General features: G+C 44.5%; 1 long non-coding RNA gene across 1 annotated transcript in view; it reads left to right on the top strand.

Moving 5' to 3' along the window:
• Nucleotides 1–17,665, top strand: part of LOC310852933 — a 114,236-nt gene extending 96,571 nt beyond the window's left edge. The window contains exon 2 of the long non-coding RNA XR_014568456.1: nucleotides 17,402–17,665. This is a non-coding gene — a long non-coding RNA (uncharacterized lncRNA). The remainder of the gene's footprint in view (nucleotides 1–17,401) is intronic.
• Nucleotides 17,666–23,666: the final 6,001 nt, after the last annotated feature.

The raw sequence follows: 23,666 nt of genomic DNA, 5'->3' as shown, positions 1-23,666 counted from the left end.
TCTGCTCTGGTTTGGTCTAATGCTCCCTATCCTGCTGCATAGACTCTCAGAAACGTTTAAAGTAAAGGTAAAGGACCACTGGACAGCTAAGTCCAGTCAAATTTGACTATGGGGCGCAGTGCCCGTCTCCTCTCTCAGGCCAAAGGAGCCAGCATTTGTCCACAGACAGCTTTCCGGGTCATGTGGCCAGCATGACTGAACCGCTTCTGGCACAAGACGACACCATGATGGAAGCCAGAGCACACAGAAACACTGTTTGCCTTCCCACCACAGCGGTACCTATTTATCTACTTGCGCTGGTATGCTTTTGAACTGCTAGGTTGGCAGAAGCTGGGACAGAAAAACGGGAGCTCACCCCATCACACAGATTCAAACCACTGACCTTATGATCTGTGAGCCCAGGAGCCTCATTTGGACCACAGTGCCACCTGCATTTATTTCTAATAAAGTCATGATCCATTTTAAGACTTCTTGGTGTCATGGTCCAGTTCACAGGCGATCAAAGTCCTGGCAGGGGACGTCAGGACCTGGGGCAAGAATGGCAGGGTGGGAGCAGGAATGGGGGTCCAGAAGCCAGGAGTCCGAGAGCCAGGAGTCAAGAAGCCAAGGGTCCGGAAGCAAGGAGTCAAGGGTCCGAGGATCAAGAAGCTGGGAGTCAAGAAGCCGAGGTTCAAGGATCAGGAAGCAAGAAACCAAACGCAGGAAACGTGTTGCTGTGGCAAAGAGCTGAAGGGAAATGCTGACCTTATATCCCTTCCTGGCTTTTGCCACCAGGTGCTGTGAGTTACCAATCGGCCTCACCTGTGAGGCTGCACCTTGTCTCTTCAGAACAAACTTAGGAAGGCCCCAGTCCTGCAAAGTCATATTGGTCACAGGGCCTGGCTCCAGCGTGCACTCCTGAAACTTGGAAGTGGTGTCAGTTTTTTGTAGTTTTTTTGGTCAACCCTCAGACACATCTTATTTTTCCACATAGTTTAAGCTACGAAATCTTTCTGGTTGAAAATAATAATAATAATAATCTCTCTCTCTCTCTCTCTCTCTCACACACACACACACACACACAATTGGTTTACTTATTTATATACCACCCTTCATCACAAGATCTCAGGGCAGTTCACAGAGTAAAAAAGCAATCCTTATAAGCTAATAGTAAGCAGAATGGATGTTTACTCGTATGGCAGAGATGACTACCTCTTAGAGGAATTGAGAATATTAAGCCCTTTTATTCATATAGAATCCACTGCCTGAGAATTCATTTCCTCCACAGACGTACCTAACTGTGCTGAGTCAACAGTGGTCTTTTTATAAAGCCAACAATGGCCTGGATGTATTTTCAGAGCCCACCACTCAAGGCTGAAATAATATGTTCTCCACACTCCAGAGTTTCCCCTTTACAAGTTGCCTTCTTCTCATAGGGTTTAGCATTGTCAAGAATCAGGAAACACCACCGTCTAGCTCAAAATCCTCAGCACTAGGTGCGCTTGCTGCCTCAATTTCATGTCTGGAACATGGTGGGGGAAAATTGGAGAACTCTCTTTAATCTCCTGTGAGGCAAACAGCTTAGCTTACTGGACAGGGCAGAAAGCTTAAATGGACAGCCTTCTATTTTAGTAACCCCAGGCAAATGTCAACTTACTGACCTTATTGTGTACAACTTTAGGGTGGCCATGTATCCCCCTTTACAGAGAACAGTCCCATACTTGCCAGGTGCCCAGGAAAAAAGCAGGACATCACGTATTTTCACATGACATGATGGCGGCCATTTTGGGTGCCACAATCTCAACGCTGCACTCTCGGGCAGCACCCAAAAAAAGAGCCCTTTTGGGAGGTGAGAGCAAGGTGTAGATCGCAGGAGCACGTTCTGGAAAATGTGCATCCTGGGGCTTGAAATTGTTGGATGGTATGCAGTCCTCTTTTTGAAGTGATGCCAGAGGGCAGCCCTCTATATGTAAAAGGCTGCCCATTCGAAGTCCAGTTTAGAGATAAGGGATGATAAGAACAGAAAGCAGAAAATCTGCCCAAGGCAAAAGGAGGCGGGGTATAAAAGAGAGGGGCCAACATTAGGTGAAGCCAGAGCTAAGGGCTCCATGTTTTAACTATGTACAGTGGTACCTCGGGTTAAGTACTTAATTTGTTCTGGAGGTCCATTCTTAACCTGAAACTGTTCTTAACCTGAAGCACCACTTTATCTAATGGGGCCTCCCGCTGCTGCCGCACCGCCAGAACACGATATCTGTTCTCATCCTGAAGCGAAGTTCTTAACCTGAGGTACTATTTCTGGGTTAGCTGAGTCTGTAACCTGAAGCGTATGTAACCTGAGGTACCACTGTACTCGTCTTCTTCCCGGCTGGGTTCTACAAGAGGAAGACTGGGACTAAGGAGGAAGAAGGTGACAGCCAGTGGAAACCCCACAGGACTGGGGTGGATTTAGGGTAGCGTGACTGGCTCCACCACACTGGGAGCTGTGCTGTAACTATGGGCGCTGCAACTATGACATAGCGGATTGAGCAAAATGGGGGGAAAGAGGCAGGTGGCTGCTGAATTCCGGGTTGGCACCTCCGGCAATGGCGGAGCTCCTCCGATCGGGAGGAACTTGCCCCGTGGAAAGCAGGGTCTGACCACCACGGCGAAGGCAGAGACCCACTGAAATCACAAGCGGGAGAAGCTTGTGAACCTTGGATTCGGCTGGCACCTTTTGCGCCTCCCCTACTCGCGGGGAAACCCTGTTTTGGGGATCCGGAGTGACGTGGGGTGAGTGGCGCGGTGCTTCGAATTGACTGCTTCTTTCACGGAGTGAAGCTGCATTGCTGTTGCCGGAGAGTGCTGACTTTTTCCTGTGGACAATTGGACTTTAAACAACTACCCGTGAGTAGAACGGAAAATTGGATCTTTAAATACCTTAATTTGGCACCAAATTGGGAAGGTCTTAAACAGGAAGTCCGCCTTCCGCTTTTGTAAATAGATTGAAGCAAAGACGTTACAAGCTAAAGTCTTTGAAAGTTTTTGGCAAAGGATTAAATTTCCATCGGTTAAAATTACAAAACCCCCCTTGGAAGCAGGAGAAGAGGGGGGAAATTTTGGACCTAGAGAGCCTGCAGGAGAGAGTGAAAAATCAAATTACCACTGCTCTGAACCTGGAAACGGGCTGCCAGAAAGAGTTCATTAACTGCGAACAGAACATATTTGACAGCTAGCTAAATAAGAGAAAGATACTGTTTCCATTGTCCTCTTCTGCGTTTAAAAAGGAGGAAAAGTAACTGAAAATTGAAACTATTTTTATGGTTTGAGTTGTGTTTGAAAGGATTGATACAAGTGGAAACTGTTTCCCTCTAGAGGGAGCTTTTGAAACTGTTACAGGAGTGTAACTGGGGAATCACCAGCTGCAAGATAAGGAATTGTGAGAACCAGAGATTGACCTTGGACCATTTAAAAATGTTGACAGGAGAAGCAATTGTGACTGTATTATGTAAGATAAGCTATTCGCTGGAACAGCTTCATAAGAAGACCGATGACATGACTTTTAAAATTGATAACTTGGAACAGAAAGTGATTAACTTGAGACAAAAAATGAGCACCAACACAGAAATAATTCAGGACTTGGTACAGGAATCTATTTTGGCAGGACAAATTGTGGAGGAGAAGGAGAAAGCACCTAAAGTAATACAAGCGGGATCCTTAGTTTTACAGAAGCAAATTGAGGACTAGACGTTGAGGCCTTTTATGATTGAATCTAGAAAAAGTCAGATGTTGAGGATTGGATCCCGGCTCGGATTGAAGAAGGAAAGTTGGAAAGATCCCTCTATGCAGGGATTAACTGACTTCTGGGACATGGACTTGGGTCTGGAGGAGATTGAAGTTTTGGGGGCCTTTGGATTTGGAGGAATCTTGAAACATGTCCTGAAATACTCTATGGATCTTAGCTTCAACTATGGAAATTTGGCTGACCTGTCTAGAAGGAATAAAAGTATTGTTAGGTTGGAGTTTTCCCGAGATTTGCTCTTTAGCATTAAAGAATATGAAGAAGACCTGCAGAAGGGATCTGGAAAAGAGTTAAGAGCCTCGGACATAAGATCTCCAGGTTGATGGACTATATGGAATTGACAGAAAGGACTGGCAGAATCCGAATCCAGGGAGAGGAGATGGTGGGAGAAGGTTGGGAAATTTAAAGTTTATATATAGAAATATTGTAAAATTAATGAGTGATAGAAAAATGGTGGAATGATATTTTATGGCCTTAGCAGAAATGTTATAAGGAGTTAAGCATATATAAGTATTTTAGTTTTAATGGAAAATAAGGTTTAAAAATGTTATTTATAATATGATAAAAATAGAGAAAGATGGAAAGGATTTGCTGAAACAATTAACAGAAGTGGAATACAAAAAGAGAGGTGAGAGGAGGTCGAGGAAACAAGGGAATGAAAGATAGAGTATGGAAAAGATGTGATGTATGTTTTTAAATTGTTTTTGTTTTTGTTTTTTATTTAGGGTTAGGGTTAGGGATTGGGTTTTGTTTAGTTTAGTTTAATGGGTTTAGTTTAATGGGTTTAGGTTCTGTTTTGTGTTGTCTATATATTGTATTGTATTGTCTTTTTTCTCTCTTTTGTCTTCTTTTCTTTTCTTTTCCTTTTTTGTAATCCTTAAAAGCAATAAATATTATTTTTTTTAAAAAAAGAGGCAGGTGGCTGCTGAATTTTGGCCTCGCATAGGGCGCTGCCAAAATTTGAAAGACCAAAGTCCACCCTTGTTATAAGTAAGAAGGCAGGCGGGGGGGAGGGGAGTACCCCATTTGCCCTAATAAATTGTTGTTGTTGTTGTTGTTGTTGATGATGATGATGTTATAGACCACCCTCTGCTGCCTGCTTTCCTGAGAGATTAAAATGTGGGTGCTGCCATTTTGACTGCAGCAGCAACGTCACTCAGAGGCAGAACATTGGAAATAGAAGGAATGGCGATACGCTCTTAGCCACTTTGGTTTACCCCGTGGAAAGAAAGTCATGACATAAATCTTTATCTTGACTTATTCTTAACAAGATTTAATGTCATGACCTTAAAATCTCTCTCTTTCTGTGTGTGGCAGGAGAAGGGGGCCACATAGATAGCTTAAGAATCCCCATTATATTACAATTACAAATAGAGATCTTGAGAATATTTTACCGACAGGAAGTGAACAGGAAGCAGCCGTGGTTTTCCTAACTATCCCAATACCTGTGGAGAATTTTCAACCTTGGCAAGAAAGAATTAGCTGGGAATATCAAAGGCTTGGCTGCACAGAATTACGGTAAGCTTGTTGAAATACTATTCCAAAATGCTGCCATCACCTGGCTGTAGAGAGAAGTTGCTTTTTTATATATTGTGCTGGAAGCCTTCCAGAGTGGCTGGGGCAACCCAGTCAGATGGGAAGCATAACAATAATAAAAATGTTGTTGTTGTTGTTGTTGTTGTTTTAAATGATATTTATTAAGAATTTAGAAATTACAAAGAAAAGAAAAGAAAAAAGTCAAACATAACAAAACAAAACAATACAATACAGCACAAAAACAAAAACACTACATAAATATAACAAATCAAAAAGAAAAACAATTAAAAACACATTCAATACTTTCAATATTATTATCTTTCCTTAACTTGTTTCAGCAACTTCCTCGCACCTCCCTTTTTTGTATCCCACTTCAATTAATTGTTTCCACAAATCCTTTCCATCTTCCTCAATTCTTTGTCTTATAATTTATCTCAACAGGTTCTAACCTTATTTTCCCTTTAATCCCTTTACAATTTATTGTACTTAATTCTTTATAGCATTTCTGCTAAAACCATGTAACTTCATTCCAACATCTTTCTAACATTCCTTAATTTTACAATGTTTCTGTAGATAGTCTTTAAATTTCTTCCAATCTTCTTCCACCAACTCTTCTCCCTGGTCTCGGATTCTGCCAGTCATTTCCGCCAGTTCCATGTAGTCCATCAACTTCAACTGCCACTCTTCCCGGGTGGGTAGATCTTGTGTCTTCCAATACTTTGCGATAAGTATTCTTGCTGCTGTTGTTGCATACTGTTGTTGTTGTTGTTAATGAAAGCAATGTATTTCAGAACATAGGAAGCTGCTTAGCACAGAGCACGACTCTCAGTCCCACTAGACAGTGTGGCATAGTGGTTAGCACACCAAGCTAAGACGTGGAATGCCAGTTCTAGTCCCGATGCAGTCATGAAGCTCACTGGCTTTCCTTGGGCCCAACTACTGTCCCCTGGCCTACCTCACAGAGTTGTTGTAAGGATAATGTGGAGAGGGGCAGAGCCACATTCTTGGAGGAAGGTGGGATATCAATGTACAGTGATACCTCAGGTTACATTGAGGCACCTAATCATAAGCCTGCATTTTTATCAAAGCTTATATATTGCAATCAAGGCTTGTATTTAAAAATGAGCTTAAAAAAAGGATTTTCAAATGTTTCATGCCAGGCAGAAAGAACCTTGGCAAGAGGTTTTTCTCCTAAGACAAGGGGGCCCCATTGATTTATAGTAGAAAAACAATTCTCAAAGTCATAAAAAGGGAGAATTACATATGCTGCCCTTGCAGACTGAGAAAACACAATTAAAGGCAAGGGTAAATAGTAAAATAATACCAATGTGCCTCCCAGTAAAATGAGCCAGATCTTCTTTCTAAGGTTGAAAGGCCAAGAGCAGTGAAAAAGGCAACTGGCTTGGCTAGAAGAAAAGAGAGCATTTTTGGGAAATCTTTTAAAGCTGTTTTTTACTGAGTTCCTTTTTACTTTACAAAGGCTTTATTCTTTTAAAAGGCTACCTATGATAAGTGAATGAAATATATTAGCTTAAATATATTGGCTTAAATGTAATTATGCAAAGGATTTAAGGAATGTTAGATTCTTATTTCATATGGTTGTAAGAGTTGTATTTATCCTGAAATTAAGTCAGCCACCAGTCTAGCCCCCCTGCTAGACAGAAGACGCCATCCAAGCACTCTTGATATATAGTTGTCAGGCATTTGTTTAGAAACCTTAAATGAAGGAAATCTTTCAATGTTGATGTGAACTCAAGATCCTTGACATCTGTTGAACATAAAAATGTAAGATTAAACATTTGTTTTAGAAGGCAATAGGGCAAGGAGGGCAAGAGGTGAGCTGGTAATTAAGATTCCATGTAAGATATATTATTACTTATTTGTCACATATATAGCTCTTTGTCTCCCTTATAAGGGCAAGGAAGTGGGTGTATCTTTTGTGGGTGTATCTTTTGTGATTGGTTCTACCAAACAGCCAATAGGAATTTCAACCAGGCTGATTGGACAGAGGCAGCCACAGGAGGAGCAAAGGGGGCTGGATTAAGGGAATATAAGTGCTGGCCAGGATGGCAAGAGGCCAGGCCAGAGCTTGGTAACCATATACCACTGAGCCTCTCATTTATTTGTCTGACAAATAAATTATTATTTTAATTTCTCTATTGCTGCGTTGAATATTTCATTCCAGCTAAGCGTTAACCACAAGCAGGGTGCTACAACATAGGCTTCAGGTTACATATGCTTCAGGTTACAGACTCCGCTAACCCAGAAATAGTGCTTCAGGTTAAGAACTTTGCTTCAGGATGAGAACAGAAATTGTGCTCTGGCGGCGCGGTGGCAGCACCAGGCCCCATTAGCTAAAGTGGCGCTTCAGGTTAAGAACAGTTTCAGGTTAAGTACGGACCTCTGGAAGGAACTAAGTACTAAACCCAAAGTACCACTGTAATAAATAAATAAAATTGCCTACGCTGACGTGGTAGTGGCTTTCCAAATTTCTGTTGCAGCCCTGCTTGGAGGCTGTCCACCTTTTGGAATGCCATGCATGTGCTAATACACTTCTTCTGCTTCCCAGGGTGAGGGGAAATGGGCAATTAGATATACAGTGGTACCTCGGGTTACAGACGCTTCAGGTTACAGACGCATCAGGTTACAGACTCCGCTAACCCAGAAATAGTACCTCGGGTTAAGAACTTTGCTTCAGGATGAGAACAGAAATTGTGCGGCGGCAGTGGGAGGCCCCATTAGCTAAAGTGGTACCTCAGGTTAAGAACAGTTTCAGATTAAGAACGGACCTCCAAAACAAATTAAGTTCTTAACCTGAGGTACCACTGTATGTGAAAAGAGAGTAATGCCATTTCCTTCCGCAAATATCATGCAAGAATATACTGAAAGCCTAGAAATGTACGGAGCGTAGAATTTACTGCGAAGCTTCTTAAGGCCTGTTGAAGTTTATTGGGTGGGGGATACCCTAATCCTGTTTGTATTCTACATAGTAATTAATATGCTGTTTTAGATGTGCAAATATTGAAAGGAACGATGGAGAGAAAAGCTCAAGGTCGTGTTTAACTCTAACTAATAATATGAATCCCCCACAGAGCATGAACTTCCAGAGGAACAGCTGTGTTAAGGCTGCACGGCAAACAGTTATACCTTTACAGCACATTTGAAACACATTTTCTCCCTCAGAGTTTTCTGGGCCCTGTAGCATGTTAAGGGTTGCTACATACTGCAACTCCTGTGCAAATTGCAACTACAGTGCGCAGAATGCTTTTGAGGGTTGGAACGTGCTTCAAATGTGCTTTAAAGGTATAGTTCATACCCTCCAACACTCACCCTATGAAAATAGAGGTGTCCCCTCCAGCATTAAATCAAAGATGTTGGGTTTGACCTAGTAGTTAAAGCTCTTTTTAATACTTGCCTCACTTTTTCCCAGTAAATAATTCTGATATTTCGATCAGTTTTATGGAGGTGCTAATGTAAGATGCATTGGATTTGCGATTCCTTTTTGTGTTTGTGGAGGAGGTAAATTTTGGTCAGAAGAACTCCAGAGGAGCGTGAATGATTCAGGGCGTGAAGAAATTTCCCTCTTTTGTCACCGGCTAGTTATTCTTTGGTCCTTAGTGTGCTCAGGAATAAGTAAATCCTTAATTAAAAATAAGGTTTTCGAATGCTCCAAATGATCGAACTGGAGTGGCAAATCATCACAGCACCTTTACCTGCTAATTTTCTTTTCAGCAGCCTTGGAAAAGCAACAGCATTCCCAATAGTTTTATTCCGCCATTAGATCTGTGATAAGGTTTGTGCACTAAGGCACGACAGCTCGTTTTCAGAAGATAAATCTTCCCACACTGTTTCGTATAGAGCTCCTGGGAGGGCAGGGGAGAGAATCCAAATAACTTCTGATGTAGTGGGACAAATAAATGTTCCCGTCTCTCTCTTTTTCTCTTTCCACAAATAGATGACATGGTGAAGCCAAAGTGGGGGGGGGGGGACGACGATGCCTAGTTATTTGAAGACTTAGCGTCTGGTTGTCTCAAGCGACAATGGAGTGCACCTCCAGGGGTGAAGTCAAACCACTAAAGTGATGAACAAGCTTGGGCAGTATGTATGGAAGTCCTGGGCTCCCCACATCACAAGACCACCTTTTGGCCTTACTGATGTGGCCCAAAGGACAGCAGAACAATAGGTTTGGAACCAGCTTGGCTGTAGGAATTGCCAGAAGGAGACATACAAAACGCCATCCAACCGTCTTAGAGACTCCGCTCTGGATTTGTGTAGGGTGCTGACCTTTAAAGCCCTAAATGGCCTCAGTCCAGTATACATGAAGGAGCATCTCCACCCCCATCATTCTGCCCGGACACTGAGGTCCAGCGCCGAGGACCTTCTGGCGGCTCCCTCACTGCGAGAAGGCAAGTTACAGGGAACCAGGCAGAGGGCCTTCTCGGTAGTGGCACCCGCCCTGTGGAACACACTCCCACCTAATGTCAAGAGAAAAACAACTACCAGACTTTTAGACTTCTGAAGGAAGCCCTGTTTAGGGAAGCTTTTAATGTTTGATGCATTACTGTATTTTAATATTTTGTTGGAAGCTGCCCACAGTGGGCGGGATATAAATAATAAATTATTATTATCATTATTATTAGGTTTGATTCTTAGCCTTGTAAGTATTTTTACATTACAATTATATTCCCAGGATGGTTTACAAACAATGTAAAGGATATGCGTATTAGCTAAGATTCGCAGGATAGGAATGAATAAATAAAGCAGGCATCATTTAGGGGTGGCCCACCCCACCTTGCCACCCAAGGTTAAATGGGAAGGTGCTACCGCCTCCAAAGCCTCATTTTCTGAGGTTGTATGGCGGTGGTGGCAGCTTCCTGGGAGATCTCACCAGAATACACCACCACAATGGCACAACTCCCGTGGTGAGCAGGGGCACTGTCACCAAGAATAGTTTTTTATTAATATTATATTATATGATATTGCTTATAAATATATGAAGATACATACAGAGAGAAGATTGATAGAAGAAATCTGTGTGAGAGACAGAATAGAGTGATTTTTCTCAGGGTGTGAAGCTAAGAAAGATAGGAGCCAGCCCAGGTGGGAGCTGAGAAGATATGGATCTCTGTTTGAGAATTGAAGATAAAGATAGCATATAAAATTTGTGTTTGTGTGGTTGTGTTGCTTTTTTCTTTTTTCTTTTCCCTCTCTTTTCCTTTTTTATCATTTTGTTTTCTTTCGGTATTAGCTTTGTTTCATTTTTGTTGCATTATATGTTGAAATCCTTTAATAACATTGATTTTTTAAAAGTTCTATCTTCTACACATATTCAAGAAATGGAAGTAAATTCTATAGGAGTATGGTCTTTAAAAAAAAGAAGTGAAACACTCTCATGAACTTCAGATACTGCCATCTCTCTAGGGTACTGGTCTTCATCTGGTGGGCCAGGACCTGTAGTGTGTTTCAGCCTGATCCAAGGTGGGTCTTAACAGGAGCTCAACCACCAAGCAAATATATGATAAAAGAAGAAGAAGAAGAGTTTATCTTTATCACTACCCAAAGGAGTCTCAAAGCTAACATTCTCCTTTCCCTTCCTCCCCCACAACAAACACTCTGTGAGGTGAGTGGGGCTGAGAGACTTCAAAGAAGTGTGACTGGCCCAAGGTCACCCAGCAGCTGCATGTGGAGGAGCAGGAAAGCGAACCTGGTTCATCAGATTACGAGTCTACCGTTCTTAACCACTACACCATAAATGGGTTCCCGGATGTATGTTTGGGTTCAAACTGGGTCCTGAAAGGTTGAAGGTACTTGTTTGAGGGCACTCAAGGCAAACATCAGACAGGAGCAAGAGAAGTACCATTTGTGGTGAAATTTGCTATGGGAGAAATGAACCTGATTTTTGCAGAAAGGTGTTTTACCAGAACCACGCGTACTAATGACTCACCTACCCCATCTGACTTCTTTTCACATCATTGCATGTTTACTAAGCTTGAGCAAGAGGCGTAGGCGTGTCCTCAGACATTCGATATAAGATGCAGACTGCAGACAACTCCACGGTGCTTAAGTAATTATGCACCACTTTGTGCTGCAAACAAACAGTGCTTTTTCAATGGCTGCTTAATTATCCTTGCTGCATTCTATCATGCTGCCAAGCACAGGGCCTGGTTCAAAAGAAGGGACATGAGGTTGCTGTCTAGCATCGGGTTGGTGAACCTCAGGCCCTGTCATGTGATGGTCCAGGGTCACAGGGAGTCAGAGACTAGGCTGGGCGATATGAGGTCTTCAACATTGCAATGTATCACCAGCTGAACATCACGATATGGTGATACATCGCAATGTTGAAGAGGAAGGAGCACTGGCCCCACAAGGCCATAGCTGTCAACAGTCCCTTATTTGGCGGGAAAGTCCCTTATCCCAGCGCCGTGTCCCGCTGCTGTCCGTTATTGATGATGTCCCTTAAATTTCCTGGGTTTCAAAGGAAGCAGCTCCTCTCCCTCCCTCCCTGCTGGCAAGGGAGAAGGGAGGCTCCAACTGTGTTGCTTGGCTGCGTTGCTCACCCAATAAGGAGTTTAAGAACGACTGGGGGGTGGAGCTTGCATGCCTTGTGCCGATCAAATCGGCCGCATTGCCTGGGGACTCGCCTTTGCTCAGCACTTCCCAGCGGAGAAGTGACGGTGGTTTTCCTTGCTGCATCCCCTTTGCCGGGTTGCTGCGCTGTGGAAACCACCGCTTGAGGCTTCGTTTGGCTGCTGGCTGGGCTTTCTGCCTTTGGCTCGGAGGGGCTCAGAAGTCAAACATCCCTGTGCTCTGAAAATCCCTTATTTTGGCTGCTGATCCCTTATTTTCGAGGCTGCTGGTCCCTTATTTTCAAATCTGTAAGTTGACAGCTATGCACAAGGCACTGGGGTGAAGCTGCCCCACCCCAGCCACACCCAGGGAGGAAGGAGACGATCAACTGCTCGGATGGAGAAAGAAGGCAAAGCCTACCCATGATATACTGCCTGATCAACACACCATCACAATCTGGCCCTCAAACTGGCCCTGGATAATGTATCGATACATCACCTAGGCCTATTGGAGACCTCTTACTATTTCTGCAACAGTATCCTATAACCAGTACAGAAGGGGAGCTTTTTAGCATTCAGGGACACCGAAAACACAAGGCGCTTCAAGTTCAGGACAATGGGGTGCAAGTTCTGTAAAGCACAAGTGAACTTCGCAGAAAACACAACCCTTTGAAAGAAGATACAGACAAACCTCGGTTGTCGAACGTGATCTGTTCCGGAAGACCATTTAACTTCCAAAATGTTTGACAACCGAGGCATGGCTTCTGATTGGTTGCAAGAGCTTCTTGGACTGAAGCAGAAGCCGCGTCGGACATTTGGGTTCCAAAAAAGTTCGGAAATCAGAGCATTTACTTCCGGGTTTTCAGCGTTCAGGAGCCGAAATGTTTGAAAACGGAGTCATTCGAGGTTTGACTGTATTACAGCCCTCTAAGAGTGGATTTGCACTCATAGTTTTTTTAACGTTAAGGACGGGTTAAGGGGTGGTTTTGATAACACAAATGGACACACAATGTCCTATTTTTAACGTTCATAATGTGTTATTAAAATGTGACACCAGGGGCCGCTGCAGAGCAACCACCAACCAGCAATAGGGATACAGCGTTTTGACAGGGAAAAAAACAATGGTAAGAAACGCTTTAATTTACAAATATGTTCTGTGACAAATTTAAAATGATATATCTAATAACGTTCTAATAACGTTAAACAGGTCAGTGTAGATCCACCCTAAATGACCTTACCTTCCATGCGCCCATTCAACCACTTTGATTGGCGGAATTGTCACATGACACAGGTGCCACATGACACCCGTTTCGTGTCTGTAAGAACTCAGTTGTTTAGTGTGGTAGTCGCTTTGGAACTCCCTGCCTATTGAAATCAAGCAGGCGCCTTCACTGTAATCTTTTTGACGCCTGCGAAAAACATTCCTGTTTAGACAGGTCTACCTAGAGGCTTGGACACGGGTGGCACTGTGGGTTAAACCAGAGACTAGGACTTGCCGATCAGAAGGTCGTCGGTTCGGATCCCCACGACGGGGTGAGCTCCCATTGCTCAGTCCCTGCTCCTGCCAACCTAGCAGTTCAAAAGCACATCAAAGTGCAAGTAGATAAATAGTTACTGCTCTGGAGGGAAGGTAAACGGCGTTTCCGTGCGCTGCTCTGGTTTGCCAGAAGCGGCTTAGTCATGCTGGCCACATGACCCGGAAGCTGTACACTGGCTCCCTTGGCCAATAAAGCGAGATGAGCGCCGCAACCCCAGAGTCGGTCACGACTAGACCTAATGGTCAGGGGTCCCTTTACCTTTACCTTTACCTTTACCTTTACCTAGAGGCTTAGAAAGTTGAGTTAATTTCAATCTGTTTTAGTATTTTAACTTTTCTATGTTTAAAAGTAGGGTGGTGGGTTTTTTTCTTGATTTTGCTGTTTCATCTTCATTTTGCTATTTTATCATTTGTAAAGCGCTTTGAGGTGTTTACAACCCAGCGATGTAAATTTTTATGAAACAACTAATAAATGAATAAATTTGCCCCTGTATGTACACACAAGCAAAAGTGTAGATCTAGGTGAAAGGCAACATGCAGAGATCTGCACAGCGATCCTTCCCTGATTATTTGCCCTTGTAGAACTCCGCAGGCAGAAGAAGCAGAATTAGTTGGCTCTGTCTGCCATTGGCCCTGGCTCCTACTGTTTGCATACCTGCAACCCAGGGGTGAAAGGTATGGGCAATGTGCCCTGACCCACTTTTAGACCTTCCCTTCTGCAACAAGGCTGTGTTTTGCTTCCGCTTTGCGTTTAGCACTAAACCTAATCACGTTTGATTTCTAATCCATTTAATGTGACATCATCAAATCACTAAATGGACCAGGCAGTAATGGCAGTGGAAGCCACCCACAGGAGATTCAGGGAGATACATAATTCAGGATGGCTATTATTATTATTATTATTATTATTTACCACCCATCATCCTAAGATCTCAGGGCGGTTCACAACATAAAAATGCAAAATGAGAACACAAAATACAAGGACCAAAACCAATAGCATGTCTCCCAGAAACACCTTGAAAAAGACATTGAATGTTAATCAGCCAAAGGCCTGGTTAAAGAGAAATGTTTTCACCTAGTGCCTAAAGTATCTATGGGAAAGGAGTTTTGATACCAAAAAAATTTAGAGCAGGTTTTCCCAAACTTGGGTGTCTGTTTTGGACTACAACTCCCATCATCCCTAGCTAGCAGGACCAGCCAGCGGTAAGGAATGATGGGGATTGTAGTCCAAAAACAGTAGGAGACCCAAGTTTGGGAAACTCTGACTTAGAGCATGAAAGGGTTTCAACTTAATGGAGAATGTGCATATGGAGATGTGTCAAGGTTGAGATTAGAACTGGACTGAGTGTTTCTTGGGGCTAGTCGGATGGATAGTGTATAAGTAATAAATTATTATTATTATTATTATTATTATTATTATTATGTAACGCCTGCTTCTTGGGAAGAAAGCAATGACAAACCTAGACACCATCTTAAAAAGTAGAGACATCACCTTGCCGACAAAGGTCCGTATAGTTAAAGCTATGGTTTTCCCAGTAGTGATGTATGCAAGTGAGAGAGAGCTGGACCATAAAGAAGGCTGATCGCTGAAGAATGGATGCTTTGGAATTATGGTGCTCGAGGAGACTCTTGAGAGTCCCATGGACTGCAAAAAGAACAAACCTATCTATTCTAAAGGAAATCAGCCCTGAGTGCTCACTGGAAGGACAGATCGTGAAGTTGAGACTCCAATACTTTGGCCACCTCATGAGAAGAGAAGACTCCCTGGAAAAGACCCTGATGTTGGGAAAGATTGAGGGCACAAGGAGAAGGGGACGACAGAGGACGAGATGGTTGGATAGTGTTCTCGAAGCTACCAGCATGAGTTTGACCAAACTGCGGGAGGCAGTGGAAGACAGGAGTGCCAGCCGTGCTCTGGTCCATGGGGTCACGAAGAGTCGGACATGACTAAACGACTAAACAACAACAAAAATTATTATGTAATCCTGATAACGTCATAAATTAGATTCATGACAGAGCTAAAATTTCGAGTCCATTTGCAACTGAGAAACCAGTGTGGTGGAGATGCTCATACAATATAGACAAACATCTCCACTACCACAATGCCTTCTGCATGCAACAGAGCAGGTCAGCACAGAGTTATGGAGCTGGCTGCCAGCAGCACTTAGTTAAAGGGGAACTTAGAAACTTTCTGGCCTTTAACAGAAGTGCCCCATATGTCCGTGTTCTATTGGCAGGTGCAGCCATTCCACTTCTCAGATGCCATAATTCTTAGTCCTAGGGCAAACTTTTAAGAGCGACGTGGAATATGCAAAACCAAAAACCTGTTTCCTGCTCTAGCGATGATTACCATCTGGCCAAGCAGTTGTTGGACATTGGCCATGGAATTCGAAAAGGCTAATGCTGGCAGTGCGGCTGAATTTATCCCTTTCTCCTAGCTTGGCGCTTTGCATGCTGGATGGCACAGCTCAGATTTATTGACCTCATTAAAATGGTATCCCTAAGCAAGATTTATAAGGAGTTATACCTTTATACGGAGGAGGGTCATTAAATTGTTGTGCTGCCCGTTTTGCCAGCTGACAGGCTGATGTGCATATCCTCGTAATAATGGCCTTTCTTTTTCAGCGCTCCCCTTGGAACAGTATAAAGCACAACGACCAGGATTTCCAATGTCAGATCCAACATAATCATTGCTCTTAGATCTCCACCACACATATAATGTGATGGCGCTGTAATTAGAGCCGATTTATGACAAAGTGAAGTATTTGTTTACATTCCCATTATCCTTCCAACATTATGAGATAGGCATCAAGTGATGGGACAGAGACATGGGTGTCGCCTGCTCCTTTGCATGGCACTCGCTCCCTTAGGGTAGTGCAGTACCATAAAGAAATTAGGGGTTAGTCTACACATGCAACAGGGTAGAAAGGACAGTACCACTTCAGGCTGCAGGTGGGGGTGTCATTTGCAAATGTTTCCCCCGTGGTTGGTTTGTTTTTAATCCTTCTCTGTAGGTACAGATGCCAGAGAATTCTGATGAAAATGGGAGCAGAAATTGCTGGGAGTCTGCTTATTTGTTCCGTGTCTGTAATTGGAATATCAGTGGGTATTCACTGTTGGTCAGGCATAGGCGAACTTGGCCCTCCAGACGTTTTTTGGGACTACAATTCCCATCATCCCTGACCACTGGTCCTGTTAGCTAGGGATGATGGGAGTTGTAGTCCGAATACATCTGGGGGGGCTGAGTTTGCCTATGCCTGCTGTTGGCTTTGCTTTCAGTCTGCAAATGTTACATAAATTATTACGATCCCCCCCCCATTTGTATAGCATGTCCTTTGGGGTGGGATAATGAAATGACAATGCAACCTACGTAATTAAGCTGATAGCGAGTCAAATAATGTGGATCTTGGCAGAAGGCAAACTGCAGCGAAATGGATACGGTGCTGCGTGCAACAAATGCAGGACAGAACAGAAAAAGAAGTCTTCTTATATCCATAAAGGTAAAGGTAAAGGGGATCCCTGACCATTAGGTCCAGTCGTGGCTGACTCTGGGGTTGTGGCGCTCATCTCGATTTATTGACTGAGAGAGCCAGCGTATAGCTTCCAGGTCATGTGGCCAGCATGACTAAGCCGCTTCTGGTGAACCAGAGCAGCGCACGGAAACGCCGTTTACCTTCCTGTCGGAGCGGTACCTATTTATCTACTTGCACTTTGATGTGCTTTCGAACTGCTAGGTTGGCAGGAGCAGGGACCAAGCAACGGGAGCTCACCCCGTCATGCGGATTCGAACCGCCAACCTTCTGATTGGCAAGTCCTAGGCTCTGTGGTTTAACCCACAGCGCCACCCGTGTCCCCTTATATCCATACTTGTAAGCAAAAAAAATTGGGGAGGAGCCCTTAGAAACAAGACTAGGACCATGGATGGAGAGGATAGGTGGCTATGCTCTCATAGTCATAGGCAGTAGGGCTTCTGAATGCCAGTTGCTGGAAACCTCAGGAGAGGAGAGTGTTATGTACTGAAGTTCTCACCCTGGGCCAGCAGGGGGATACTGTAGATAGTTATGCAAATGAAGGATCGAAAAGTGACGTTCAGTGATTGGATAGGTTTGTATGCAAATGAAGGATCGAAAAGTGACGTTCACTGATTGGATAGTTTTAGAAAATGGCAACAGTTGCATTGTTCTGGAGCTCTGTATAAGCAGGCTGACTGAGCTCCTCAGCCTAGTTCTGTTCTGGCATCTGAATAAAGAAGAGCTGTTTAAAAAATTGCTGTGTCATCTGCTATGTTCGCCCACAACTTAACAGAGAGTGTGGTTGTGTTCGTGTCCCGCTTGCTGGTTTCCCAGTGGCATCTGGTTGGCCACATTGGGAACAGGATGCTGGACTAGGGACTCAGCTACATAGGCAAAGAAAAAACACTTTTTATATGTGTTGTTTATGTATTCTAACACTGTGACACCAGATGGCACTGTGGAGTTCCGTTTTTGCTAACCCGATTTCTCATACAAATTTTGCAACGCATTTAACAGAAACACTTCTTTGATGTGTCTAGATCCAGCCTAGATGGGTCATTGGCCTTATCCAGCAGGCTCTTCTGGTGTTATTACGTTTTAAGGTGGGGTGGGGGAACAGATCTCTGGTTCAATGAGCTTCCCACATGAATATTATAATTACATGCTGATAAAACTCTTATGTCTGAATTTAGCCATGTACATAAGTATAGCATTTTGGAACGGGCTTCAATAACCTTGCTTCGACCTCACTTGAAGATAGCCTCTGATTTTTCTCTGTGCGTGGTTGTGAGTGAACCAGTTTAATCCGGAGGCAGTCAAGACAGGGACCCGTCAGGCAGAAGCTTTTCCAAAGGGCTCCAAACCAGAATGCTGCTGAGCACAAAATTCGGCAGTTCTGAACTCTTGAGGGATGAATTTACATAAGGTTAATCCTCTTCTCTTCCCTCTCATCTTCACACACAGTTCAGAGAGTGTCTGGATTTTAAATTAGCTTCTTATCCTAACAATGGAGAAGCTAATTTGTTTTACAACTTTCAGCAGACATTGTTTTTGTGATAGCAAACAGACTTACGGCTCTCACTCTGCAATGGCTTCCACCAGCTCCCCAAAGCAGAAGGCTGTGCCTGCAGAGGTAGGGGGTGGATACATGCCAGGCCTGTTTCTTTTTAATGGGAGTAATCTTAAAATTAAGGGACGCGGGTGGCGCTGTGGGTTAAACCACAGAGCGTAGGGCTTGCCGATCAGAAGGTCAGCGGTTCAAATCCCTGCAACAGGGTGAGCTCCTGTTGCTCGGTCCCTGCTCCTGCCAACCTAGCAGTTCAAAAGCACGTCAAAGTGCAAGTAGATAAATAGGTACCACTCTGGCGGGAAGGTAAACGGTGTTTCTGTGCGCTGCTCTGGTTCGCCAGAAGCGGCTTAGTCATGCTGGCCACATGACTCGGAAGCTGTACGCCGGCTCCCTCGGCCAATAAAGCGAGATGAGCATTGCAACCCCAGAGTCGGACACGACTGGACCTAATGGTCAGGGGTCCCTTTACCTTTCCTTTAATCTTAAAATTAGGCTGCCGTGTTACTAAAACCATGGGGACTAGTAGCAGCCCAGTCTTGTAGAGCTCTAGTATTGCAAAGTGACAACTTGCATCAAATCTTGGAGAGAAGCCAATTCATCATCCCCAGCCAAGATGGCCACAAATGGTGCTGGGGTGGTAGTAACGAGATTAGAGGAGTCCTGTTGGATCAGGCCAAGGCTCATCCAGTTCAATGTCCCTTTTCTCACAGAATGGCCATCCAGATGTCTTTGGGAGGCCCAGATAGGATACAAATAAATGTGAAGCCAGTGTGGTGTGGTGGTTAAGAGCGGCGGACTCGTAATCTGGTGAACCTGGTTTGCGTCTCCGTTCCTCCACATGCAGCTGCTGGGTGACCTTGAGCTAGTCACACTTCTCTGAAGTCTCTCAGCCTCACTGACCTCACAGAGTGTTTGTTGTGGGAGACTCATTAGGGTAGTGATAAAGCAGGATATCAAATCCAAACTCTTATTACTATTATTATTTGTATCCGATTTGCAACCTTATTTAGGTGGGCGCGGGAGGGGTCGTTGGTTTGTTTTCTTGTATTTTTATCATGTTTTTGTGTTTTTATCTTGCATTTTATTCTGCGAACTGCACTGAGATCTATGGATGAAAGGCAAACTAGATGTGACATTAAATGTGTGTTACCATTTAAAGTGCAGGGCTTTCTGTTTTCTGGTTTCAAATGCAAATGCCATCAATGGGAGGTCTGATAACCATTGAGATTGCAGCAGGCATGGGAGGAGATTCAAACCTTCTCTTCCCTACTACAGTCTCTGAAAGCACTATTTGCATGGGGATGAAATCCTCATTGGCACCCACAGGGGATTCCCACCTGCCTCCAAAGTAAATACCGACTTCAGATGAGGGATTTTTTTTTATCAGTTCGCTAGCAGTTGAGGAAGGGGTTAAATTTCTCCTCCCGGCTGCTCATTATCTCACACACAAGAGTTTACGCTATTTGCATTTTCCGCACATGCATTTCTTGTCCCATCTGGGTTGGCCCTCCAGCAGAAGGTGAGATGAGGAGTTGGTACCTATCTGCCATGGGAATCACTTCAGGTAAGTACACTTTGGTTCGTAAGTGGTTTGACTGGTGTGGGTTTGCCAAGGCTGAATGTTCCAGCTCTGCTCGGAGCCTTCTCTCCTCAGCATCATATAAAGAACTCTCGCCATTTCCCCTCCCAGGCGTATAACTAAGGGGCACGCACACCAAAAAGATAAGGCAGGAAATTAATTGTGTGCTTGGTATGAAACGAAACCTATTATGAACTTTCATTGTCTGCAATTACACCAAATAGGCACTTGTACTTTCATATCTGTTCCTTCGGTTTGCTGTAGATTCTTTTTTCTTTTTTTGCAGCTATGAGATTTTTGTAAGTATTTTTGTGAGCCATCTATGTTTCAGAGAGCCAGTCAGTTGGGGTTAAAGGGGACAGTGGCCTGAGGCAATTCTCCATTTTGACTGGGCTGTCAAAGCACTGAAATGGGGGGGGCAGGGGGGGTTCCTGTTTCTTTGTCCCTGGTCCATTTCCTTCGGGGCCTCTTGCAATAGACGTTTGCTAGGAAAGTGACAGTGCAATAATAATTAACTAACTAAGGATATGTAGACTTTTTTTTAAGGATAAATGGTAGATTGGCATAATTTCGACACCTACTTTTGTAAAACTAAATAAAAACATTCTGGCATTGCAGAGGGCTGGACTAGATGACCCTTGGGGTCCCTTCCAGCTCTACAAATCTATGATTCTATGATATATAGGGCCATATATAGGCTGTGACAGGGCTGGTCCACAATTGCACCCAATATTGCATTACTTTCTGCCATTTGCAACCATCTTCACACTGTCCCCCATCCCCCCCAAAAGGTTTGTTCATTGTTTTTCAAACTGATTCCTACGATCTGGTGCTGAAAGACACTGCCATTCGAGTGCCATTGTGTCATTTATGTGGCTTTTGACTCATGCGATTTGAAGGGCCACCACTGCTAAGACCCTGCTTGTCACTCCTGTCAGCAGGGAGCCTCCTGCAGAGGACATGACTGAGAGCAAGTTGGGTGCTGAGCTGGCGACCCCAGCACCATTTACATGGAAGTGCTGGCAGGGGCGCAAACAAACCTCACAGGCCCCACCCAATCATAGAAGTGCCTGTTTCCTTGCCTAAGTCAGAGGCACCTATCGTTTACCAGGTTAAGGGAGGAAGAGGTAGGGAGGGTAGATTGTTGAGTCAACGCTTCAGCTTGCATTTACTCCCTACTGGTACTCAATGGGGCTGGCTGGGGATGGAGAAGGAGAGGTTGGGGGCAGAGAAAGTACTCACAGGGCGTGGGGATGGGGAGGCGTCAGTGCATAGGAACCAGAGGAGCAGGGACCCCCTGTTAGGATATTTCCGTTCCACCTTAAAAGGGAGCAGGCTATGTGAGTCACAGAGTCTGCGTATTTCCTGTTCACAGGATGTTTATGTTTGCTATTGCTTTCGTTTCTCTCTCGGTGCCTGAACACGCTAGCAGACGGTCATGTTTTTCTTTGTTCTGACCAACGCTGAATAAACTTGTAAATATGCTCTCCTGCTGTGCAACTTTCGCTGTGTGAATTCTGCTGATAGAGTGTGCACCAGCCCAAGAATGTGGCAATCTATTTCTGAGCCTTCGTGTCGCTAATTGCTAATACTGCACATCTACGGGGGATCGATGGACGCCCGGAGTCCGGCTGGAGGCAGTGACGGTCGATGTCTCCCTGGCAGTATCCCAACACCCCCATCTCCATGAACATGACCGGCCCTGGGGCATAGGGAGTAGCAGGAGGTACGCCCTAGGAGGCTGAGACAGCCAAGGACCCACAGCCCAGCTCACTAGCTGTCAGGTGTGCATGCAAGAGCCAGGCCCTGTGACCAATAGGACTTTGCAGGACTGGGGCCTTCCTAAGTTTGTTCTGAAGAGGCCTCACAGGTGAGGCCAATTGGCAACTCACAGCACCTGGTGGCAAGAGCCGGGAAGGGATATAAGTTCAGCTTTTCCCTTCGGCTCTTTGCCACAGCAACACGTTCCCTGCCCTGCTGCGTTTGGCTTTGTGACTCTTTGCTTCTTGATCCTTGGACCCTTGACTTCATGACTCCTTGCTTCCTGGCCCTTGGACCCTTGGCTTCTGGACTCCTGGCTCTCTGACCCTCGGACTCTTGGCTTCCTGACTCCTGGCTTCTGGACCCCTGTTCCTGCTCCCACCCCGCCATCTTGCCCCTGGTCCTGATGTCCCCAGACAGGACTTCGATCGCCCATGAACCGGACCATGACACTAGCTGGCCAGATGGGGCTTGTTAGCTCTGGGAGGAGGTGTGCGATTCCTCAGGTGGATTAGACTCAGGACAGGTGACGGTTGCATGCCTGATCAAGCCCAGATGATGTAATCAAGATTTAAGGGAAGCAGAGCTGAGGTGCTGTGTCTGCTCAACTTCCCATGTTGATGAACCACGGCCTGGGTGTCTGTTGACATCTAAACAGGGTCACAGTGATACAGAAGACTGAAGAACAAGAGAGGAGAAAGATGGAGAAGTTAAAACTGGGTCTTTTATTTATTGCATTTATATTCCACCACCTTAGGAGCTCTGAGATCAAGCTGGTTCATTGTTGTTCAGTGTCCTTAATGTCATGGAATTCTACTCAGTATTGATCCAGAGTAGAGTAACAACTTAAACACCTTGCAGGATTCCCAAAAGATAGACCAGAGGCCATTGTATTTCATCCAGCAGAGCTTTACTGCTACTGAAGGCAAATGAGCATAATGGTCACAAATCCAATACATTCAGGATTGGCACTGTCCATAAGAAATCTAGTTGCTCAGCTTCTCTGAAGGAATAACCGAAACATCATGAACCTTTCCCATAGAGAGCTTCCAGAAGCTTCCAGAATTAAGTAGAATAGGAAAGATCTCTTATGATTCAGATCAAGACTTTCTGCACCTTTAAGAAATGCAAACTGACACTTATAAATAACTCAGATGAAGGTATTGAGGGGGTTCTCGTCAACTTTCCAGATGACACCAAACTGAGAGGGATAGCCAATGCCAATGCCCTGTTCCATATCATGCAATGCATATGTGCTTTAACTTAATCATATGCAATCAAGGAAGTGAACGAGACAGAACAGGTGACTGCTCATATAACTGGGCCTAAACGTCATCTCCTCCCCACTGCAGACCCCCATGTGCCCTCAGAATTCACTTTAGAGGGCTGGACGTCCCTCTTGAGAAGCTTTTGAGGACATGAGGGGGGCTGGAATGGGGAGGAAGAAGAGGAGAAACCAGAAGTCCCTTTGCATTGGCAGACATCATTGGATGTCACCCTTTGCGGAAGGTAAAAAAATCTTGCCTGTATCAGAAATCTGTTTGCATAGAAACTACCAATTTTAGTAGAACTATTATGCTGTAGGAAGGGAAGAGACAACATGAACTAAATTGAGCCTGTTTACTGGCATGCACTGCACCCAACTAGCTATGTGTAGCCTTCCACCAGCCATGCCAGGTGTTTGACAACCCTCCAGTGTTTGAAGTCCTAAGCAAGCAGAAAAACCAGAGAATCACAATTCCCTACAGAGGCACCACACATGGATGATGAGCTGAATACTGCTTGGTGGAAACCAGCAGCCTTGGAGTTATCCATATTCATGGGGACAGAATGGCAGGCTGCTTT

This window comes from Podarcis gaigeae, assembly GCF_964106915.1.
Source record: "Podarcis gaigeae genome assembly, chromosome: 9".
Classification (NCBI taxonomy): Eukaryota; Metazoa; Chordata; class Lepidosauria; order Squamata; family Lacertidae; genus Podarcis; species Podarcis gaigeae.
The sequence above is the reverse complement of the archived record's forward strand: the minus strand, read 5'-3'. Positions and strand labels throughout refer to the sequence as shown.